The sequence below is a fragment of the Equus asinus genome, chromosome 24 (assembly GCF_041296235.1).
Source record: "Equus asinus isolate D_3611 breed Donkey chromosome 24, EquAss-T2T_v2, whole genome shotgun sequence".
Lineage (NCBI taxonomy): Eukaryota > Metazoa > Chordata > Mammalia > Perissodactyla > Equidae > Equus > Equus asinus.
Window position 1 is genome coordinate 38,769,444 of NC_091813.1, and position 25,033 is coordinate 38,794,476.

Genomic DNA, 25,033 nt, shown 5'->3' on the forward strand with positions numbered 1-25,033 from the left:
CAGTACCACTGTAGTACTAGTTAGCAATTCTGAAACCACTATATATGTACACTAGAGCTGAATAAATGAGTAAGTGTATGTTGGATGGTGTGAGTCAGGTTGATTGTTGTTGGAGTGGAGGCTACAGAGAAGCAAAGGGCTAGGATGATCTAGGAAGCAATGCATTAGAATTGGAGATATCAGTAGCAACTCATGTTTAGCTTAATATATAAAGAGAAGGATCAATAAAGACATATTTATGGATATGTATATTTACATGGGTTAGTATACACACATATATTTTGTTAACCTGTCAGCTGAGACACTTAGAAAATACGGCACTACAATAATAATGAGCACATTATTAGAGACCTAGAGATCAGATATTGGTTTTAATTTCATTATCCGATAAAATGAACCAGAGATTCTTGAAAATATGGCTGATTCTAGAGCTGGATCAAGAGATATACAAAATAAACCTGGAGCATCTTGGAGTGCCGGAAAGTAAGGAAATGCTAAAACAAGGACAAAAATAAAACCCAAACAATAACAACACAAAAAACAATGATCGAACTATGTCAAAAGGACACGAGCAAACTAAAAGAGCTCTCAACGGCAAAGCTGGAATAAATTAAACAACAAAGTAAATAAAATAGCATTGGATGATAACACAAAGTATAAAGTAAATATCCATGAGTCTATACTGATATAAATATATGATTAAATAAGTAAAATGATTATGGAGAATAGACAAAATCCCACACAGAATAATTCTAAATAATTTATGTAGATATTTCCTTTTCACAGAGGTGATTAACTAGAAAGAGTCACAGAGAAACTTTCTGCTTTAATATAAATGTTCTGTATCTTGATTTAGGTTACAGTTAGATGGGTATGTACATTTGTCTAAGTTCATTAAATTCTATATGTAGATCTATATATTGCACTTTTGCTTCTGGAAAAATTGAAGTAATAGGGACCAGATTTTTTTCCTCCAACCATAAAAAAAGACAAAATATATGAAATGATGACAATCAAGACCTTGAAAAGGAGGTAACAAATGACAGTGAAACCTGAGTGATGGGAAATAGACAAAGTTAATCCTATTATTCCACTACTTTATAGCCTAAAGAAAGTTTATAGCTTGTGGTCCAGGGAATGGCAACTGAGCAGAGCCCAGCAGTCTCCCTGAATTGAGGAGATGGAGCTGAGAGTCTGGAGATGCCCAGTTGGCTAGAGTTCACAGGACAGAGTCCTGGAAAGGAGAAAACTGCACAGAAAGAAACTTAGAGATGTACAAAGGGAACTCTTAAAGTATCCAACTGAATACTGATGAACAGATGTGTATGAGGAAACTAACCAGGGGTAGAGAAAAAATCAACCAAAAGAGTTAGAAGAAATTATATATAAAATTCACACAGGGCAGAGAATAATATCTGCTTCCAAGAGCTGAAGCAGAAAATCATAATTCAGGTGCTTGGTTAGAGCTGTATTCAACAATTATGACCTGTGAGCCATATTTGACTTGTGGTCTATTTTGATAGGGACTTTGAGCTAAATTGATTATGTATACTAAAGAGATGTAAAAAAAACCCAAAACTACTCACACAAACACAAATAAAGAAAAATATGTGATAGACTATGTGTAGTTCACAAAACATAAAACATTTACTGTTTTATATAAATACTATTTTATGTAAATTTATTTACAGAAAAGCGTTTACTGGTCCATTGATTAGAGTACTGATGAAAGTATTGCTCAGTAGTGGGGGGAAATTAATCCCAGACCAATGCAGCTCTGTTTCCTCCTAAAAAACAGCTTAAAAGCAAGACCCAAAAGATAAAATTTTCAAATAGCTTAACTATGTCCCAGGACAAATCTCAAAGATATTTATAGGAATACAAAATATACGACATCTAAAAAGATAAATTTCACAATGTCTACTATCCAATGAAAAATTAGTGGAATTAGTGGGGATATAAGGAAGTAGCTAAATGCAACCCAAGTGGAAAGAAAAATCACTCCATAAAACTGACACATAAGTGACATGCACAAGGAAAATATTATAAAGGATATTTTGAACAATTTTTATGACTCTGTATCTTATTTTAAAGAAGCTAAAAGAAAGGCAGATGATCTTAAGATATTCTAGAACTAAAATCTACAATGTCAGGGGCCGGCCCCTTGGCTGAGTGGTTAAGTTTGTACACTATGCTTTGGCGGCCTGGAATTTTGCGGGTTCGGATCCCAGGCACAGACATGGCACTGCTTATTAGGCCACACTGAGGCAGTGTCCCACACAGCACAACTAGAAGCACTCACAGCTAGAAGATACAACTATGTACTGGGGGGCTTTGGAGAGAAGAAGAAGGGGGGAAAAAAACTACAATGTCTGAGATGAAAAATAAAATATTCTGGGTGGAATGATGGTGGATTAGACATTTCAAGAGAAAAGGTTAGTGTACTTGAAATATAGCTGTATAAAGTTTCCAAAATAAAATGCAGAGAGGAAAGAAATTTTTCAAAAAAGGACTGAGCAACAATGATCTGAGAGACAATTTTAACCTGCCAGTCAGATGTATGAGTGGTCCATGAAGAGTGGACCAAAATTATTTCAAAATATAAAGGCTGAAAATTACCCAAATTGAGTGAAAACTATTGTTCAAGTAATTCAAAGAACTGCAAGGGCAAGAAATATGAAGAGAAATACATCAATGTATATTATAATCAAATCTTTTAAAACCAGTGATAGAGAGAAAATCTTAAAAATAGTAAGAGAAAAAGGACAACAAAGAAAGAAACAAAAATAAGAACGACAGCTGACTTCTCTTCAGAAACAATGGTAGATAGAAAACAGCTGAGTAACATCCTTAAAGTAATGAAGAAAATCATTGTCAACCGAGAATTTTTTGCCCAGTGAAATATCTTTCAAAAACAAAAGAGGAATGATGTCTTTTTCACATAAAAGGAGATATTTATTACAAGAAATTTTAAATAGGGCCCTTTAAAAGAAAGAAAATGTTAGTAGAAGGAGGAATTGTTCTATAAAGGAGAATAAGGACTACTGGAAATGTTAATTACCTGAAAAAATATAAAGACTTGTTATTAATATTTACATCTTTAAATGATAAGTGAATGAAGTAAAAATAATAAAAATGTATTTCAGAATATATAACATATGTAGGAGTAACATATGTAGAAGTAAAATGCATGACATGAATAATGCAAAGCCCTGGGGAGGAGAAATGGAAATAAACTACTCTAATATTGTCATACCATATGTGAAGTAGTATAATATTCACTTGGAGATAGAGTATGATAAGTTAGAAATGTATAAAATAAATTAAATACAATCACATAACACAACTGAGTTACAGTTCATAAAGAAAAAATGAATTGAAATAAATTAATAAAAAAATGATCAATTAATCCAAAAGAATTAGAAAAGGAGAAAAAAATAATAAACATTTGCAACAAGTGGAAAACAAATGGCAAGATAGGAGATATACATCCAAAAATATTTTTAATCACATTAAATGTAACTGGTCTATATCCTCCAATTAATAGGAAAAGATTGTCAGGTTAATAAGAAAGCAAGACCAAAATATATGCTGCTTACAAGAAACTCATTTTATATTGAAAGACCATAATAGGCTAACTGTAAAAGGATAGAAAAAGATATACCGTACTAATACTCATTCAAAGAAATCTCCAAAGGCTATATTAACATCAGAAAGAGTAGATTTCATAGCAAAGAATAATACTAGGGTAAAGAAGTTTATTTCATAATAATAAAGAAATCAATTCATCTAGATGATGTAACAGTCCTAAACATTAACACATCTAGTAACAAAGCTTCAAAATACTTTAAGCAAATTCTTATAGAACTGCAAAGATAAATAGACAAATCCCCAATTATAGTCAGAAATTGCAACATTGCTATCTCAATAATGGATGGCAAATCAGTAAGGACATAGAAAACTTGAACAACACCATCAATCAACTTCAGCTGATTAACATTTATAAAACACAGCTGGGGCTGGCCTTGTGGCATAGTGGTTAAGTTTGCACACTCCACTTCAGTGGCTCAGGGTTTGCAAATGCAGATCTTGTGTGTGGACCTACATGCCACTCATCAAGCCATGCTGTGGCAGCGTCCTGCATATAAAATAGAGGAAGATTTGCACAGATGTTAGCTCAGGGGCAATCTTCCTCACCAAAACAAAAACCAACCAACCAAACAAACAAACAAAAGAACACTTCAGCCAGCAATAGCAGAACACATTATTTTTGAGCATACACAGAGCATTTACCAAGATGAACCATATCCTGGGCCATAAAGCCAGTATCATTAAATCAAAATGTGTTTAAGTAAAACACTATTTGTTCTCTGGCCAAAATGGAACTGAATTAGAAACAATAATGAAATTTTCTTTAAAATATTAAAATACTTTGCAAAAATTCCATACTTCTAAAAAACTTATGAGTCCAAGAAATCAAAAGATAAATTTAACATATTTTGTACTGAATGATAATCAAAACACAATATATCAACATTGTGGGATGCAGTTAAAGCAGAACATGGAAGAAAATTTATAACACAAAATGCCTTTTGAGAAAAAACTACATCTCAAACCAATGATCACAGTCTCCAACTTAAGAAACAAGAAAAGGAAAAGCAAACAAAATTTAAAGTAGAAGAAAGAAAATAATAAATATGAGTGGAAATCAATGAAATGGAAAACAGAAAAACAATAGAGAAAATAAGTGAAAAAAAACTGGTTCCAACATCCATTCCTGGTCAAAATTCTCATCACACTCTGAATAGAAGGAAACTTATTTAACCTGATAAAGCTTGTCTATGAAAAACTTACAGTTAATGTCATATTTAATGGTGAAAGACTGAAGGTTTTCCGCCTAAGATCAGGAACAGCACCAGGATGTCTCCTCTCCCCACTTGCACACTACATTGTTCTGGAGGTGATGGATATGTTCACTATTTTGTTTCTGCTTATGTTTCACAAGTGTTTACATATGTCAAAACTTGTCAAATTGTACACTTCCAACCTGTGCAGTTTATTGTATGTCAATTATACCTCAAGAAAGCTGTCAAAATCTCTGTATTATACTGCATCTAAATTATATCACAATAAAAATATTATTAGAAAAAGAATAACAGGAGTGATACCTATCTCAGGAAATTTGATTTTCACTTAATGCCTTATACAAAGAGGGAAAGAAATGACATATGTCCTGGAAGAGAGGAGAATATCACCCCTGATTCTAGGTCTAAAAATTTCCATAAGCATTTACTATTGACTGAATGTTTGTGTCCCCCCCAAAATTCATATGTTAAAATTTAATCTCCCATGTGATGGACGTCATTTGGACGTGCGGCCTTTGGGAGGTGATTAGGTCATGTGGGTGGAGCCTTCATAAATGGGGATAGTGCCATTCCCTTATATAAGAATTCCCTTGCCCCTTCCACCGTGTGAGATTATGATTATGGTGAGACGGTGGCCCTCACCAGACACTTAATCTGCCAGCTCCTTGATCTTGGACTTCTCTGCTTTCAGAACTGTGAGAAATAAACTTCTGCTGTTCGTAAGGCACCCAGTCTATGGTACTCTATTATAGCAGCCGGAAGGGACTAAGACCCCAGAGAACCAGAATCGTCTTTCTAAATGCCAGTTTGAACATTCCAGCCCGCCTTAAAACTTTTCATGGACTCCACATGACAAACTGCTTAAAAACGACATTTAGGGGCTGGCCCTGTGCCCGAGTGGTTGGTTTTGTGTGCTCTTCTGCAGGCGGCCCAGTGTTTAGTCTGTTCGAATCCTGAGTGTGGACAGGCACTATGGCACTGCTCATCAAGCCACGCTGGGGCAGCGTCCACATGCCACAACTGGAAGGACCCACAACTAAGAATATACAACTATGTACCCGGGAGCTTTGGGGAGAAAAAGGAAAAAAATAAAATCTTAAAAAATAAAACAACAAAACAACGACGTATAGATCCATTCATTGCCTCTATTTAACTCTGTCTTTATCTCTCAGTAGCATCTAAATTCTGTCTTCTGAACGACCCCATTCTTTCCCTCTCCCCATGGCAATCTGAGCTCCCTACTGTCTGAACACACTTCAGAACGTGCTACACAATCTCTTGCTTCATTGTCTTTAAAATGCTTTTCCTCTTCCTGGACAATTCTTCCTCATCGTTTGTGTTTCGTTTTTCACACTTCCCCCAGAGATCCTTGCTGGGCCCTTTAGACTAAATTGGGTTTCTTTGCTGTTTGCTATATGGAATGAATAGTGAGATTTATACTCATGAAAGATAATTTTGTACCAAGTGCATTAGATAGATTTGAAGGGGAAGATAACTAAAATATTGCAAAAATCCAAATAAGAAATAGTGGCCAAAGGAAGAGTTATTTTAATTTCTATCCTTGCTCATTTGATTATGGGCTAGAAATTGTGCATAAGGTTTAATGGCATTTTGTATTTCTCCAAAAGGATTGCATCTTCCTAGCTCAGATAACTCAAATGAGTTTGAGCATGACTAAATCCCAGAATTTGATAACTCCAAAGTTATCCCTTTCACTTCCATTAATAACAGAGTTTAATGCTTAGAATCTGTCTGGAGCTATATTTCGACATCCTTGAGTTTGAGCTCACGCAGCATTCTTTTACTGCCCATCACATTCATATTCATTTCAAAGAACTGGATGTAAGAAATCAGGACTACAGAGCAAGGAGAGTTGTAGCAACTGAAATGATTAGATTTCAACTTTATTTTAGAGCAAATAAAAGTGACATTAAAAGAACATAGATTAGAAAAATATTTATTCATTCATTTAGAGGGATGTAATGAAGAAATAAAGGTAGAGTGAGGTAAAATAACATCCTGGGCTATGTAGACATCAACAAAAGACATCTGTGTATTTTTCACTTAGATTAAAATAGATGTAGCCTTTATAGAATATTAAAGAATGCAAACATTTGAAAAAGAGAGAGCAATTTTCTCACACATTTGTCTGCATGAAAATTACTTAGGAAATTTATGGAACTGTAAATTTCTGACCTATCACTTCGGAATTTAGGTCAGCTCGTATTATGTGAGTCAGGGGTCTGCATTAAAAAGAAAATACCTCTGCTGATTTTTATGTAGGTGATCCAGTCACAATTTTATAAACATCAAGATCAAGGAACTCAATCTTTCAAACTTCTGTGTCCCACAAGCAAATCCTATTAATGTTTTAACATATATTTTAGCATATGGTTTTCCAGGGCTTTTTTTGCCTCCATATATTTAGTTATTTTGTTCTAAACCTTGATATATAATGGAACATTCAAATACGTGTTGAGAGAAGGATTGAGTTGTTTTTTCTATTTAAGAGCAGAATTTGTGATAGCTGATAGCCTGGGTATAATTTTGCCTTCACTGTGGTCTGACTTTAATAGCGTTATTTAACCATCCCGTGTCAGATTTTCTTCACCAGTATAATAATAAATAAAACATTATTTACTTTTTATAATAATTAAATCATGCAATATACATAAAGTACTTGACACAATGAATGGAGTTAACTCACAGTATACAAACTATGATTATTGTCTTAGTAAAGAGTTGCTGATTTTTTATATGAGGACAAAATGCATTCTTTAAATGATAGATTTCAAGCTACGTAATTAAAAAATTATAAATTAAATACCAATATGTTAGCATTACTCTTTGCATGTAAGGCATTATTTGCAGTCAATGTCCAGCTTCCAATTCTATGAGAAAAATCGTAGTATTTTGTTTTTAAAGTAATGATGCTTGCTTTAGAATCATCACCTAGGACCAGAATATACAGGATATGTAAATATTTAAATAGAATATTGTAATATATAAATTCTCAATGTAATTAATTGAAATATATTCCTTAGCAAAACAAAAAATATCTATTTTCTTACCTAACAAAATTCTCTACTAACAATTATTAATTTTATTAAGTGCTAGTGCACTTAATGTGATTAAAAAGAGGATTTATTGACAAAATGTTGTCCCCTGAGATATTATTTGTAAATACCACGTTAAGCTTACTGATGGAGTCTTAGCAAAAACAAATGACATTAAAAGTAAAGATAAGTAAAATCACCTGAGGTATGGAATTTACACTGTTTGGGAATCTAATTTCAATGTAAATACATCGACTTATCAATTACAACCCTAAGGATAAGAAACAGAGCTGATACAAGAATGGCTATCCAATTAGAACTATGATGATACATTCCTCAATGCACTTTAAAGATGGATATTTCTTTTAGGTAATTGAAAAAGAAATGAAGAGCTGTACTAAATGCATGGTTTCACTGCAGTTTGAAAATACAGACTTCATGAGGGAAAAGGAAGAAAATTGCTTTCATATCAGAGAAGCCCTAGGAAATCAGCGGGTTGTGTGCGGGTGCATGTGTATGTGTGTATGCGTGCTTGCAACACGAAACAGCAGAGTGGTGGTTTGGAAGATGCTTGTGTGTTCAGGCAGACATTGCAGCCATTCCTTAAAGAGCTAAGGCCCACCCAAGAGAAAAGATCACAAGCTGTGCTTTTGAATAAATTTCTATTTTCCAGGTTAATTCTTTCTTTAGTTGAGGTCTATTCCTTAATCTGAGATGTTACTGTGAACATAAACCTGACCTTTGTGGTGTGAAATACAAACAGTTTTCAATTACTGAACTGTCTGTGATAAAGACAAAATCTTCTGCTTAAACAATTAACTTTGAGAAAGTAGAAAGCATTCATGAATTTTTTAAATTGCTCTTGCCTGCTATGGATTCTATCTTGTGATCATGAAGACACAATGTCACTTTCAAATCAATGTCGAGTATGAAAAGTCATTTTCTGTAAGTTCAAAAATTTAATATAAAGTTGGTAAGGTAAGTTGTAAGGAGAAAAACATAATTATGAAAGTGATGGAGGAGTATATAGTGTACATTTTAATATATGTATACAAGTGATTGATTAGAAAGACATTTTTTGTCCCTGCTATTATTAATTCTTTGCGTATTGTGGTTGTTCCCTTCCAAAGTTGATTTCATCTTCTATATACTTAATTTTATTTACTTATTTGTTATTTATTTTTATTAATTTTTTATTTAGAACAGCTGACTTATGCCAAGTTTGAGAAATATTTACATATTAACAATTCTAAGGCAGGCAAATATTCAGCCTTGGGAAATGAAATGTTTTGAGACTATACGGTCTTAGCATGAGTTTCTCAAATCTCCCAGTACAGACAATAGCAATAGCTGTTGCTAATTAGTAGATATGCCTTAAATGCCATTTTTTAAATGGTGAACTTTATTTAATGAAGTCTTTTTATCACAAATGCATCTATAAAGGTAATCTGTTATTGATCCCAAACTTTGCCAGATACCCTGACAAAGAGATCTTAGGAAACAGGCCTACGATCTTCAGTAGTTCACACCTAATTAAAGAAATAAGGCCATATGGAAAAGAGGAACGAGAACGGGTCCAGCAGGACAGGTGGTGGGATATGAGCTAAACATTAACCAACAACCCCTTTCAACTTTCCCTCACACTCTCAGCTCTTCCCTGGTGTTTCACTCAAGCAGAGCTCTTAACTTTGTGGATGACAAATACCTCTGACACTCTGGTTAAAGATACTGAAAAAAGCAGCCAGGCAAATAGGCAAACACGCAGAAAATTGCATATCCTGATTGTGGGGAGTGTACGGACTGTGTAAAGACTACCTGTCGTCTGACTTGATATTCTAGTTTCAGGTCCTATCACATTCTGTGCCCAAGTACATTCAAAAAATTATAAAATATAAAGAGAATGAGTTTTGAGGGCCAGAAACCCTACTCTCCCCTGCAGTTAATTCACTGGAGAAATAATTACAGCATTCAAAGCCAACAAACAGGTATCGCCTGTGGGAAAATCATTAGAAGAAGATTTCTTTATTACAACATAATCTACCTTTCTTCTGGATTCTCTTCTTATTTGTATTGCATACAAAATTAAGATTTTATTTTAATTTTTGAATAGAGATGTTACATAACAATTAATTAAAAATCTATATAATATTGGAAGAAATTTTAAAATACTATGCTTATAAATAAAAATTATTTATAGTAAGTATTTTTACCACGAAAATATCTGTTTTCTAAAAATTTCCTTGCAAAGATGTTGTATTTTTAAATGAACCTGGATTTCTTGATTTTTGGAGAGACCTGCCTCATTTTATGCCAGCGTTCTTAAACAAGTTCTCATGTTAACTTATATCCACAACTAATATAACAAACATTTACAAGAGTTATTAATATTATTTAAAATAATGTTTCCTGTAGTAACAGGTTAAAATCAACATCAACTGTGTCGATACATGTAAATTTTTTTTTTAATTTTTATTTTTTTCGGATGTACATCATATTTCGAATTCTGTATACATTACATCATGTTCACCACCCAAACACTAATTATAGTGCATCCCCTCACATGTGACCCTAATCACCCCTTTTGCCCTCCCCCCTCCCCCCTTCCCCAATGGTAACCACCAGTCCAATCTCCAATGCTATGTGGTTTTTTTTTGTCATTTTTATCTTCTACTTATGAGTGAGATCATATGGTATTTGACTTTCTCCCTCTGACTTATTTCACTCAGCATAATACCCTCAAGGTCCATCCATGTTGTCACAAATGGCCGGATTTCGTCATTTCTTATGGCTGAGTAGTAATCCATTGTGTACAAATACCACATCTTCTTTATCCATTCGTCCCAGATACATGTAAATTTATTTAGAGGACTAAAACATGGTTGAATTCACAACAAGCACATGATGTCACACCTTAAACATCAGAGAATGAGGGAAGTACACATACTGTAACTCCACTTTTCTGTATTCTGGTGTTCCTGTCTTCACTTTTTTCTTCCTGTTTGTTCTTATGATTATTGGATATTCTTTAAGGATATTAATAATTGAAGTATTAATCACTTTTCCTGTGTGTGGTGGGGCAGCCTTGTACTTGTTAATTTATCCTTGCACTTTTCTGATTTAAATATTCCCTTTAGTGTCCTTTGATCTCTATTGGGTAAATATTTACTCTTTCATATCTCTTCTCCATCACCTCCACATCCCCAAGATGGCAATGAAGTACTGGGAAAGAAGGTATAATGTTGCTGTGGCAGGGGCTTATACCTGCCTCCGCCCTCTGTATCCTCTCTGGTTTCTGTCCCTTAAGATGATATCCACTGCAAAGCCTGGAGCTGGTAAATTTGTTGTTGTTCTCTTGGTTTGGTAAGGCTCACTGGTCCTTTCTTCTCTTGGTACCTCATCTGTTTTGGGTGCTGTAGAGATTTCTGATGTCTTGCTGTAACCTGATGTTGATCCTGAGTCTAGTTTAAGAAACACTTTGTCCCTACTCAAGGTAATTCTTGTTCTATTGGCTATCGTCTTGCAATCTCACAGATTTTCTGTGAAATTCTGAATCTCTTCCATGGCTTATGGGTGTCAAAGGAGCTGTAGGAGTGTCTCTCTCTCTCTCTCACACCATGGTATACTGTCATTTTGTGTGGATGTGACTGCTGCATATTGATTCTGAGCAACTCTGTACTTATCTCTCCCTAGATATTCAAAATGGGGAACACACATCAAAGAACTTTTTCTTTAATGGCACCAAGTTCATCTATAGAAGTTCATCCCAGATGGGACAGTAAGGACATACGTATTTGGCCACTCACTTCTCTTCTTGTTTTGCTCTTTATGCTCTCTCTCACACAGACCCAGGATTTTTCTTTTATTTACCCATCCTGTCAGTCAGTGACTTTGTCTACATTTTATGCTTTTTTCTTGCGTGTTATCTGTGCCTCCTGTTTTCCAGATCCACGAGAATGGATACCCGGAGTGTGATGTATATGTAACAAAAAATAGACACATTTTCAAAACATCACCTTTATACCCATATTTAATTTTTTTCACATTTTGAGAATAAAATTAAAAATCCCCACATTAATAAAACTCTGATCGGGAGCGAACTCCCTCTAGTGAAGCCCCCATGGGAATGCTGTGTAAACTAAAAGGTAATTTGTTTGTTTATTGTGAGAAATATGGTTGTTACCCTCACTGAACTATGTAGCTCAGGGAAAAAATCTAGAACATTAAAAACAAAACAAAACACCGTGCTACTCCGTCATCACACGTGAATTTCAAACTCCTCAACTGCTTCTTTTGTCCTCCTTTGCCTGTAATGTACAATCTCTCATCCTATCTAACCAATTTGTTTGCAGTCATTTTATTCTTAACTCCACTTAAATGTCACCTCCTTCAGGAAGGCTCCCTTGAATTCTTCACTCCCTATTCTCACCTCCCATGATTAGATGCTCCCCTAGGAGCCGGGTGCATATGACTACCATCACATTTATCACACAAAACAGTGATGATTTTGTTTCTCTTTCCCTATCTTTCTCCCTCTCTCTTTTTCTCCTTCTTTCCCTCCCTCTTTGTCTCTCTCTCATTGTCTCTTCCATCAGGGCTGTGAGGTTCTGAGAGCGGCATCCATCATAGTATCCCCATTGTCCATCATAATTCTTGACACATGGTAGGTGCTAAATAAAAGTTGAATAAAAGAATGAGCATGCACAGCTCTACATGAAAAGTCAAAAGATAATCATAAGGCTGCTTGGTAAACCCAATAATAGAGCAATGGAAGAAAGTTGTAGGCTCCACATGATTAATATCATCATGTTGTGGTTGTCACATACATCCATCTTCACAATAAGGTGAGGACTTCTGCAAGCTTAAAATGCGATCGAAATGTCCTAATTCAAGGAATTGCTGCATCTGGGTCATGTCTGCACAAGCAGAATTTGTGACAACTATTTTTTTCCTAGGCTTACTCACTAACTCTTTTCTGATTGAAATAATATTTCTTTGGATATGTTATTACCTTCTAATTACTTGTTATGCTGGCTATAATATGTACCTGCCTGTCTCTGATTCGATCCATTCTATTACTTTGGTACTTTAACTCCTTGATGGCAATTTTCTTGCCCTCATTTTTTGTTCTTTTATTTATCACCCAAACCGGGACACTTCTGAGAGTGAGTGGATGCACTATTAATAATTATGACAGAACAATAGGCATGAAGCTATGTATGGTTTATTGACTGCTTGGCAAACTGAGATGTCCCTTTACTTATTTCCAGAGCATGGAGGACATTCACAGTGATACAAATTGAATCCCTGCCCAGCATTCCAGCCTGAGGGCAGTGTTATATATTTATCTTCTTAGTATTAAAGACACAGAGTGTTCACGAGTTGGTGGTGACACTTAATTATTAAAACAAAACTTGAGTTAAGCAATTTTAGAAGGGAGAGAACAAATGAATAGACAAATAGCTAAAACAAAGTGAAATAAGCAGCCGTAGTATCAAGTACTTAAATTCTGTATGTCTCTGAGACTATTGACATCATATCATAAATAAATACACAAAATATGACCTCTTTTTGAACTTATTGGATGTCTTCCATGAAGCTATAAATTCTATTGATAAAAGGGAGAGGGCTGATTTGTTTCTGCTTGTCGTTTTCCACGTTCAATGCTGCTCTCTAATTTGTTTGTCCTGTGTCTTTCTGATGCCCATCAATTCAAAATGCCTGTTGTTGTGCGAGATTTTTTTCCCTTTCTTCTTCATGAAGTCCAAATTAATCAGTTTCTACATACTCTTTAGCTCACCTCTGCTTGCCCCACTACTATTTTACTTTCCTACACTTTGGGAATGAAAAGCAAATATACCCTCCACACACACATGCACACGGACGTACACACACAAATATATACACACACTCTCTTTCACACATTTTCCAATCCCTTCCCTACATAACTAGATATTTATCTTTCTTCACTCTTTGAGATTAAAATAAAGAAAATCATCTGCTCCAAGTAATTAAACTATGAGTGAAAATACCAAGTCAAAGTGGAGAAAAATTGTGTGAAATATATCCAATTCATTGAATTCTAAGAATTAAAAGAAAAATAAGGTCAAAAGGAAAGAAAATTGTCTAAATAAATATGATAAACTGTTGAAAGAACAGGACTCATGTCCATATTTTTCAGTTAGTTGATCAACCTTCATTATAACAGTGACACTTAATTTGACTTCCTTGAATTTCCATTTGGAATATGAAAGAAGAAAGAAATAAGAAGGGAGAAAAAAAGAGAGAGAGAGAGATGGGGGAGAAAGAGAAGAAAGATGAAGGTAGGGAAAAAGAGGAGAAGAAAAGAGAAGAGGGGAAGAGAGAGGAGAGAAGGAGAGGAAAACAGAATTAGCATCAATTCTGGTCAAAGTCCCTTGAGGGCCACAGAGATTTAAAGTCAGAATGATAAAAAATCAGATTCAAAAGTAGGGGCAGGGGCCAGTCAGTAGCCCAGTGGTTAAGTTCGAATGCTCTGCTTTGGCGGCCGGGGGTTTGCCAGTTCAGATCCTGGCTGCAGACCTACACATCACTCATCAAGTCCTGCTGAGGTGGTATCCCATATATAAAATAGAGGAAGGTAGGCGCAGATGTTAGCTCAGGGCCAATCTTCCTCAGCAAAAAGAAGAGGATTGGTGGCAAATGTTAGCTCAGGGCTAATCTTCCTGGAAAAAAAAAAAGTGGGAGCAGATTTATAATTATATTTACATCTGTTTTAGGAGACTGTAGCTGGCTACCACAGGGAAGGCTTTGGCTTTCTTCTCTCTTCTTGTGTTTGTTCTGTGATATGAGACGGTGATAGCCTAAGAAGTGGCTCAGGTGCTTTATTTAGGTGCTGCTGCCACCCAGGCCTTGTCCAGTTACCCATGAGAGCCAAGTTGCCACTTCTCCTAAGCCTAGGAGCAGTCTCAGAGGCCCATCATGCCTGCTGTGGTGGGCTCCCAAGAAGCCCTAGCACCCAGGGCTGCCTTAACAGGGCTCATTGAAACTCTGACTCCTCCCATCACTTCTGGACTTACATAAAGTGGTTTATTCTGGATGTGGGATCTGAAGTCTCCAGCACCTGACTGAAGGATCCAGGTAACACCCTCTTGGAAGCATAGAGAGTTATGTTCCACAGGCAAAGCTTTGTGCAATGAGTAGCAGAAGATGACAATGGGAGAGTATTCTCCTTTACTCCTCCCCAACTGCATGGTGTTCTGAGGTGCAGTGTTTTCCCACATCCCATGTGACTGAGCAACCAACAATGTTTCTCTGAGAACTGGGGCCAGTTCAGCAATTCATCACTTTGCATTTGCTTTCCTTCCAACTGCTTTCTTCTCATTATTGTCTTTCTTGCCTAGGATTTGTAGGGAAGGAAGACATTTCCTCTACCCATTTAGGTCCTCCTGGCTGGGCTATGAATTAAATTCACATGAGACAGAATAACAGGAGAAAATAAAACAAAGCTTTATAACATGTATACATGGGAGAAGCTCAGGAAAACTGAGCAACTCGTCAAAATGGTGGAGATTCTCATCTTAAATACCATCTTCAGCTACAAAGAAGGATGTTGGTGGTGGGGGGAGTCAATTATAGGAGATTACCAGAAAAGCATGATAAACAAGAGTAAGGTATCATGCAGATTTAAGTCCTTGTCTTCCACACTGATGAGCTGTTAGCTATAAGGTCATCCCCACTTCTTCCTGGTACAGAGAGGGAGGCACCTTACAGATGGAGATTTCCTTACAAATGTAAATGTCTCTTACAAAGGGTAACTTATACTTTTCAGAGTTTCTCTCATGTCAGCAGTTTTTAAAAGTAACCTGCCCCAAATAATCCTCATGCCAAAGAGACATATCTTGGGGTGACCAATTCCAATCCCCCACAGATTCCACCTCTCAATAAAACCTTACCATATACACTTGCTTCAGGCTCTGTTTTCCAGGGAAACCATCCAAAAACAGTGCCTCCTATTTTTCATATTGCTAGAAATGGAAGTTTTACTTTTATATAGATTTCCATGAATTTCTTTTATTGAATCATATCAACTTTTGGTCATTTTTATTCTAAATTTGTCTAAAGGCCATCTGTTCCTTTCCACTCCTATTCACACTGCCTTAAGATAAGCAATCATCATCTCTGCCCTCGAATACAGTACCAGGCTTCTGTTTACCAACCTCTAATCTAGTTCTTGGACTCATTCTCCATGCAACTGTCAGAGTGATCTTTTTAACCCTAAATCTGAATATGCTTTCCTTTTACTTTAAAACCTTTCAATAGTTCCCCTCTGAGGATAAGATAGTCTTTTCCTCAAGATAAGCACACTGTGACCATTTCTAATTCTCTGTATCTTTGCATCCTTACTCATGTTGCCCCCTCTGTCTAGGATACCTCCCCTGCCCTCCCCTTACTCTGCTTAAATCTTACCCTTCCTTTAAGGCAGTGGTGCTTCACACATTAGGAGTCATGGACCTTTAGCTATTCAGGTGCAAGCTATGAAATCACTCCTTCAAGAAAAACATTCACACACATTTTGCACAACATTTAGAAAGAGAGTGGGCCTTCACATTGCCCCCAAATCCACTCTTATACAGAAGTTCATCTCCTCTATTTAATTACTCCTAGACTGGGGTACCACCTCCTGAGAAGCCTTCCTTATCTCTTGACTTTACTCTCAACACTCTGAGATCATCGTGAGGGCCCAGATTGTACTTACCTTTTTTCTGATTCCCCAAGGTCTGTCATCCAAGGGGCAAATCATATTTATTTGTTGAATAAATGAAATAAATGAATTTTATTGGTCCTCCCAGTGGATCTTTGAGACCTACAGGACTCAGAGATATATTTCCAACACTCCTTAGGTGACAACTGATGCAATCCACAACACATACACAGTAACAAATTGTTTTACAAATGGAAGAAGGATTTGTAGATTGGCTAAGTGACTTGATTCAGTGACAGAACTAGAACCCAAGCTACTTTCTCCTGACTTCAAGTTCTTGAATGCTTGCTTGTCTTTTGTATTTAGAACAAAACAAAACAGCTTTAACCTCTTTTCTTGACTATTTTTGCCTTGACACTTTCAGGTTACTAAGAGACAATATTTTATCCTGAACATGCATCAAGGCTCTTTTGTAATCTGACCTTCAGAACAACTTTTTTAAAAAGTTACTTCTAATATCAAAGATACATGAGAGTCTAACTCAGATGCAGCTTGGCTTGCCGAATCATGAGATTATTAAATTTGGGCAAACATTTAAGTGGCTCCATAGAACCCCACATTTCCCATTGAGAGTGCAGGCAAACAGCTTTGTTTTTGTTTTTGCAATTGACACCAGAGTTTACATTAGGCTTGAGAATCTATCATCTAGATTGGCTGGCTTTGAATTTGTTTTCCCCAAACTCATATACTGGTAATGAGATTCTCCTGAAAACATTTCAGGGTCCTTCATTGAGGGCTTCAGTGAAGAATTTAGTTATTATTTTATTTGAAATATGGAAATAATTTTTGCTTTATATCATAGAAGTGAGCTTGTTTTATTTTTCTTTACTTTTATAGATTTTTGCAACTCTGCCAAAGACTTTATGACATGAGCAATTAACTCTTATTTTTACCAATAATAGATCATCAAAAATTTAATGTTTGCAGCTTATTTCTCATAGAGTTGCCTGAAAATTTATTTGTAATAATCACAGACCAGTCTTCGCTGTTCAATAGCCAAACACAATATCTCCCGATGATCACCCTGGCGGGGTCAAGCAAGTACTTTTCTTTTGGTCAGGATTTAATAATTTCACAGCAACTAAAAATTTCCTGTGATTCTGCATACAAGCAAAGAAGGAATCATAAGAATTGACAACAAGGAACAAAACAAAACAGATAAAAATGTATTTATTGTGCTGGTAATATTACATTAAAAATATAAAAAGTAAATAAGAGCGAAAGATGTATTTTTCTTATTCCTAACATTAATAAACTAAAATTTCTGGACATTATGTATAAAACAAACATAAGAAGACTTTGAAAAATGAAGAGATGAAGGCAGACTGGGTTGGGACTTTGGGACACAAGAAATAACAAAATCATGAGTTTCCGGGGTTTTCTTTTAGCTTCAAATATACAGACTTGGACCTGATGACTTCCAGAAACTTCACTGGGCACTGACAAAAAGAGTCCAAACAGAAGGCTGCTCTCTCCAGCCACAGGATGAAGTTCAGCCTAACACAACAGAAAACTTGTAGACAATTACGTCTGTACTCCAGGAAAACACCACAGAAAATAATGTGGCTCCATGGTGCCAACAAAGGCTGAGTGGAAAATTTAGACTTCCACCTTTATGAGGCTGTAATGAGGTCTCTCAACACAACTGCCAGGGAGTGTCAGAGAAGGCTGAAGAGGGAGCTGAGACTTTCATCCCGCCAGCTGATAATGAGGCCACTCTCTCCTTGTGTCAGTGGAGACTATAAGGGGCAACTAGACTTCCACTTCCACTTGGCAGCAACAAGATGTCCCCTCCCTTTCCCCACTGGGGTGGTGTCAGAGGAGGCCAAGTGGAGAGTTCAGAGCTTTCAACATTGTCCAGTTGTAATGAGGACAACTTCACCACATTGTCAGTGGAGAGCATGTAAAGAGCTGGAACCCTCATCTTATTCTAGCAGTTATGAGGAGTGCCACCCTGCCCTCCAGTACAGGGTATCAGTGGATGCTGATTGGGAAAACTGATCTCCTATCTTCACTTGACATTTCAATTTAATCATCTGAACACTCCTAATAGTTGGATAGCTCTCTCTTCACTCATTCACACAACACATGTACTGAGTGGCTGCTACATGCCAATATGTGCTCACATGGAAAATACAGTGGAGGACAAATGGTCTCTTTCTCCTTGAAGACTTTTGAGAAGGCAGCCCCCCTTCTCCTGCTAGCATGTGGTCAGAGAAGTCCAGATAAAATAAAAAGTTTAAATAAGACCCAGAGTCTTATAACATAATATGTAAATATCCAAGTTTTAATTGAAAAATCATCTATTATATAAAGAAGCAGGAAGACCTCAAATTGAATGAAAAATGACAATCAGTAGACACCAACACTGACAAGACAGATATTAGAATTATCTAAAAAAATTAAAGCAGTCATGATAAAAATATTTTAACAGCAATTATGAACATGCTTGAGACAAATGAAACATAGAAACCTCCAGCAAAGAAATAGAAAATCTCAGCAAACAAATAGAACATATAAAGGAAAACCAAACTCTACAACTAAAAAAAGCCCACTAACTGAATGAAAGCCCAGTGGATGGGCCCAACAGTAGAAAGGAGGATATGGAAGAAAGAACTGGCGAACTAGAAGACAGAACAATAAAAATTACATAACCTGAGTAACAGAACAAAATATTTAGCTCTAACATTGGTCTGTTAAGTGGCAGAAAAACAATAATGAAAAAAAATCAAATATTTTTTTCCAAATTATTTTTATCATTGTGTATAAAAGATTCAGCTAAAAACATTGAATTTTAACTATTCAGCTAGTTAGATTAGCATTAATTTATCACTGTCTTAGTTTATTTCTGACACTTTCCTATACAAAGAAAACATTGAGAATGAAGAATAATACTCAGATTTTGAGAAAGTTTCACTGTACAAGAATAATCCTTTAAAAATTCTGTCTTAATCCTTTAATACAAACTAGAAGCATTCCAATTATGCTTGTCTTAAATCCTTAAAATAATACAGTGGACTCAAGGATCTTTGGGGTTACCTTTTTTCCCCCCAAACCACAGGGTATATATAACTTAAAATAACATGCTGACATTTCTGCAAAATCATGTATAAATTCTGGTGTCATAAGCTTAAATTTACAGATATAAATGTTAAAACTCCTTGAACCATGATGGTATCATTTTGTATTATCTAAGCCATGCTCAATACACCATAATCACAACAAATTCTAATTCTTCATCTTCTATTAGAATCTCTAAAGCAATTTTCTTGGTCAATTTTCAAATCATCTCACAGCACGGCCTTGAGGGTAAAATTGGAAAGTGATTGGTAAATTGAAAATGCATGTGTGTAATATGACGCTCTGTGCATCTCAGTTCTTCATCCAGAGACAAACAGGCTCAAAAATACACAGTAGGATGTGAAGTGATAACATATAAAAGCACCTTATGAGTGGAGATAGATTCTTTTTAATTATAGAAAAAACTTTTAATTGTCATCCACCTCTCAACATATCAGTTTGTTCCTCAAGAATCTTCAAGAAGGCAAAGATGCTGTCTCCCACTAGACTCACATGTGAGCACATCAATCACTCAGCACATGGGTTAAGTGAATGAGTGAAGGAAGAGTGAGCTACCTAGCTTTTAGAGTGTTCAGATGATGAAATTGAAGGGAATAATATATTTAAAAGCATGTTGTAAACTATAGAGTACTATTCAACTAGCTGACCTACTTCTTATTCCTACTTCTAGATCTAAACCATATTCACTTGCTCCTTTCTCGAAGCACCCAGCTTTTGGTTTGCTTGTTTAAGACTATTATTTTAGATTTACAACAAAATCGAGAGAAATGTACAAAGATTTCTCATATAGCTCCTGCCCCCTCACATCCATAGACTTCCCCATTAATACCACTCACCAATATGGTACATTTTTTACCAAAGATGAATCTACATTGACACATCATAATCACCCAAAGCCCATAGTTTACCTTAGAGTTCACTCTTGGTGTTGTATACTCTGTGGGTTTGGCTAAAAGTACAATAATATATATCCCTCGTTATAATATCACACAGTGTATTTTCACTGCCCTAAAAGTCTTCTGTGCTCTGCCTATTCAGCTCTCCCTCTCTCCCACCTGGCAATTGTCACCAACTAATTGCCCTGAGGAATTCAAGGGTGGGTTTGGAAGTAGTTGTTTTTCCAAATTAGTTTTTCCTTTTGTTATGCAAATTAGGTGCAGTCACCAACCACCCTGAACCAGACCAAGCCTCACCAGGAGAGCTATGCCTATGACCTTTGCCTTATTTTTAATGCTAAGATCTCTCCAGGAGGAGCTTAGGTCTTATTACTGTAACCTGTAGTGTACGTGGAAGCGTGTTTTCCAGTTGAGCCTGAACAAGCAACTACCCACCTCTCCCTTTTAAATATTCATTCCTCATCTGAAATAAAAGGTCCCTGCTTCCCTTTGTTCAGGGACACCATGACTTTGGAAATGGTTCTGCATGGTCTCCTGTTTGCCACAAACATACTTTACTTTATGAGACAACTACTTCTGGTGGAAAGTCTTATTCAACTGCCAGGAGGCAAACTCACTTTGGTTTTGGTAACTCAACCACTAATCTTTTTTATTGTGTCCATAGTTTTACCTCTTCCAGAATGCCATATAGCTGGAGATTTCAGATTGTCTACGTTTGCTTAGAAATATAAATTTAAGGTTCCTCAGCATCCAGTTTTTAACGTCCTGTTAAAGACCTGACACCTGTTAACCTCTTTTCTCAGTCTTCTACCTCCACGGGATTATTTTCTTTATTCCTTAGAGATTTTGGTTCCTGGCTGTGATGGTTAATTTTATGTGTCAACATGGCTAGACTATGGGGCCAAATTGGTCAAATATTAGATAGAAGTTCCCGTGAAGGCTTTTTTTAAACATCTGATTGACATTTATAATCAGTAGACTTTAAGTAAAGCAGATTACCCTTTATGGTGTGGGTAGGCCTCTTTCAATCAGTTTCCTCAAGAGAAAAGACAGATGATAACTAGAATTATTGTGGTGATCATTTCATAATGTATGTAAATATCGAATCAGCAGGATGTACACCTGAAACGAATATAATATTGTATGTCATTACACTTCAATAAAAATAAAAGACTGAGGTTTCCCAAAGAAGAAGGAATTGTGCCTGAAGATTGTAACATAGAAACCTGCCTGAGCTTCCAGCCTGCTGGTCAGCCCTGTGGATATATATATAAAATCTGCTATTGGTTCTGTTTTTCTGGAGAACCCTGATTAAAATGCTAGCTCACTGTCACCCCATCTAATACTACACCAATTATAGTGCCTTTGATTCTTCCAATGTCCTTGTCACATTTCCTAGACTTACTTCGGGTGACTTTCATCTTATCATCCACTTAAAACATGGCCATATCCTAGACGTAGTCATTACTTAAATCTTAATGCCACCATAATCTCAATTTTAAGTATCCCATTCTCCAACCACTTTCTCCTGTCTTTGAACCTTTAATCCCTTCAGCATTTTAGCTCTAACAATCAATCCTTCAACCCCGTTAAGATCTATAAACCACTCTCTACTCTTATATCTTTTCTCTCTTTAAGGCTTAAAAAAAGGTAACAACCATAATAACAAGGATACTTTCTTTTTTTCTTTTTTTTTGAGAAAGATTAGCCCTGAGCTAACCACTGCCAATCCTCCTCTTTTGCTGAGGAAACTGGCCCTGAGCTAACATCCATGCCCATCTTCCTCTACTTTATTTGTGGGACGCCTACCACAGCATGGCTTTTTGCCAAGCAGCACCATGTCCACACCCAGGATCCAAACCAGTGAACCCCAGACTGCTGAGAAGCAGAATGTGCCAGCTTAACCGCTGTGCCACCGGACCAGCCCCGGGATACTTTCTTATGATCAATCTTGAATTATAACCACTTTCTTACATATACAGTTCTTTGGGTCCTCTCACTTTGTCATAATTTACAGTCCCACTGAAATCCAACTTTTTTCTACTCTGTGCTTGAACATAAACATGATTGGAAAAAATAACATTTGATTTTTCTAATTTTAAAATTACAATTACTAACCTAAATAAGGCTTTAAAAGATATTTTCCCATTGTCCCTAGATTCACTGTCTAACTTCCTAAACCCTGCTTTAGGAGACCATGGACTATATCGGCAGAGCCCCTTGCACATTTTAGCTTCTGTTTGGATTTGGCTAATTGTGATCTCCAGGAGACGACTGGAGGGAAAGGGGAGAGCGTCACTGACAGTTTTAAGGCAGTGCACTCTGCAGACCTCCTTCCTCTCTCATTCCAGTTCTGGTAACTTCTTTTTCTGTCTCTGTTAGACTAGCAGTGAATGCCTGACAGACGCTAGCTGTGACTTACTGCGGTGACCGTTATGGTTTCCCCACACCTACATCTCCGTAAATAATCTCATTGCGTATTCTCTTGGAATTATCCTACTTTATGTGTGTCATCTGTAACAGAAAAAGATCCTTAATGTTGTTTGACAATAATACTTTTCTCCCATTTTCTTATATGTTAGCTCCTACCTTTTCTAATCTTCTCAAATGATCTGCAGCTCCTTTTCTATCCTGACTGTCAGTTCACATCATTCCCCACTTCTCCGAAAAAACAAAAAAAAATCTCAATAGAGTCCATAATCTCACTGCCTCCACCCACTCCTACCCAACATACTTGAATCTGTACAATTATACGCTGTGGCATCAATGCTTTCATCATGGCGGACTTGAAGCTATCAATATGATGCCACTGAAGCTGGGACATTCAGCCCTGACCAGCTCCAGCCCAGGACTGTGTAGGCAGAGATTTGATCTGTTTTTTTCACTGCTTTATGTCCTGTAGGTGATTAATATTCTCTGAGTAGCACAAAAATAGTAGTTACTATACTTAAGTATTTAGTTCGTAAATAATTCCTACATATGGTTGAGTAAACATATGATGTGTGTAGGCATTTGGGTGCGTCATTTAATTTAAACAGAACTGACCAGCTATTATTTATAAAACATGGACACTTTAAAATTCTCAACCTTTTTTGAATTGTAAAGAAACTTCACTTTTCAAAATTTATTTATTTATATTGCTGCCTTGAATGTGTCTAAGAAAATGAAATATTTTTCCTCTATTTTCGTATATTAACTTCTATACCTATGGAGTAAATAGTAATATTAAGAGATAGAGAAAATGTTAACAATTGGTTCATATCAAGTGACAAATAAAAATGGCAAGCAATAGGATATATTGGAGAATATGAGAAAGTCATTTGGTGTAAACCTAATTCGGCCTGACCTTGTCTTTCCAAAAGGGCCTGACCATGGCAGTTGAGCACGCATTGTATATCTGCTTTAGATATTCCCTATGGCAAGAACAAAGGCCCTTGAGATAAAGGTGCAACTTCCCTCCCCCTCCCAACATTGGCATTTCCTTGAGGATTAATCATGTTTCCTTAGGCTAGAAACTGATTGCTGCACTCACCTGTGACCACCCAGCTCAAGACAATAGACTTGCCTCCTGCTCCGCCCACCAAGATAGCAGACCCACTACCTGCTGTGTCCATCAAGTGCTGTGCCAACAGGGCAATCTTGTGACTATTGTGGGAGGGACATTTCAATCATATATAAAGTATCCTCTTTGGGGGTATATAACCACTCTGTATACCTCACTTCTTTGGTGCCCTTTCTTCCTTTGGCCATGGTCCTGTCAATGAAAATAATCCATAACCAATCTATAAATGAAAATTTGGGTGAGTTTATTCTGAGCTGAAATCTGAGGACCATGGCCCAGAGCCTTTCTTCCCAAAGGAAGAAAGGGCACCGAAGAAGTGGAGTGCACAGAGTGGTTATATACCCCCAAACAGGGTGTTTCACTTATGATTGAAATGTCCCTCCCACAATAGTCACAAGATTGCCCTGTCAGCACAGTGCTAGATGAACACAGCAGATAGTGGGTCTGCTATCTCGGTGGGCGTAGCAGGAGGCAAGTCTATTGTCTCGAGCTGGGTGGTCACAGGTGAGCGCAGCAATCAGTTTCTAGCCTAAGGAAACATGCTTAATCCTTAAGGAGAGGCCAACGTTGGGAGGGGGAGGGAAGTTGCACCTTTATCTCAAGGGCCTTTGTTCTTGCCATAGGGAATATATAAAGCCGATATACAATGTGTGCTCAACAGCCACAGTCAGGCCCTTTTGGAAAAAACAAAGTCAGGCCAAATTAGGTTTATACCAAATGGCTTCCTCATGTACTCCAATATATCCTATTGCTTGCCATTTTTATTTGTCAGTCCTCAGATTTTAGCTCAGAATAAACTCACCCAAACTTTCGTTTATAGATTGGTTATGGAT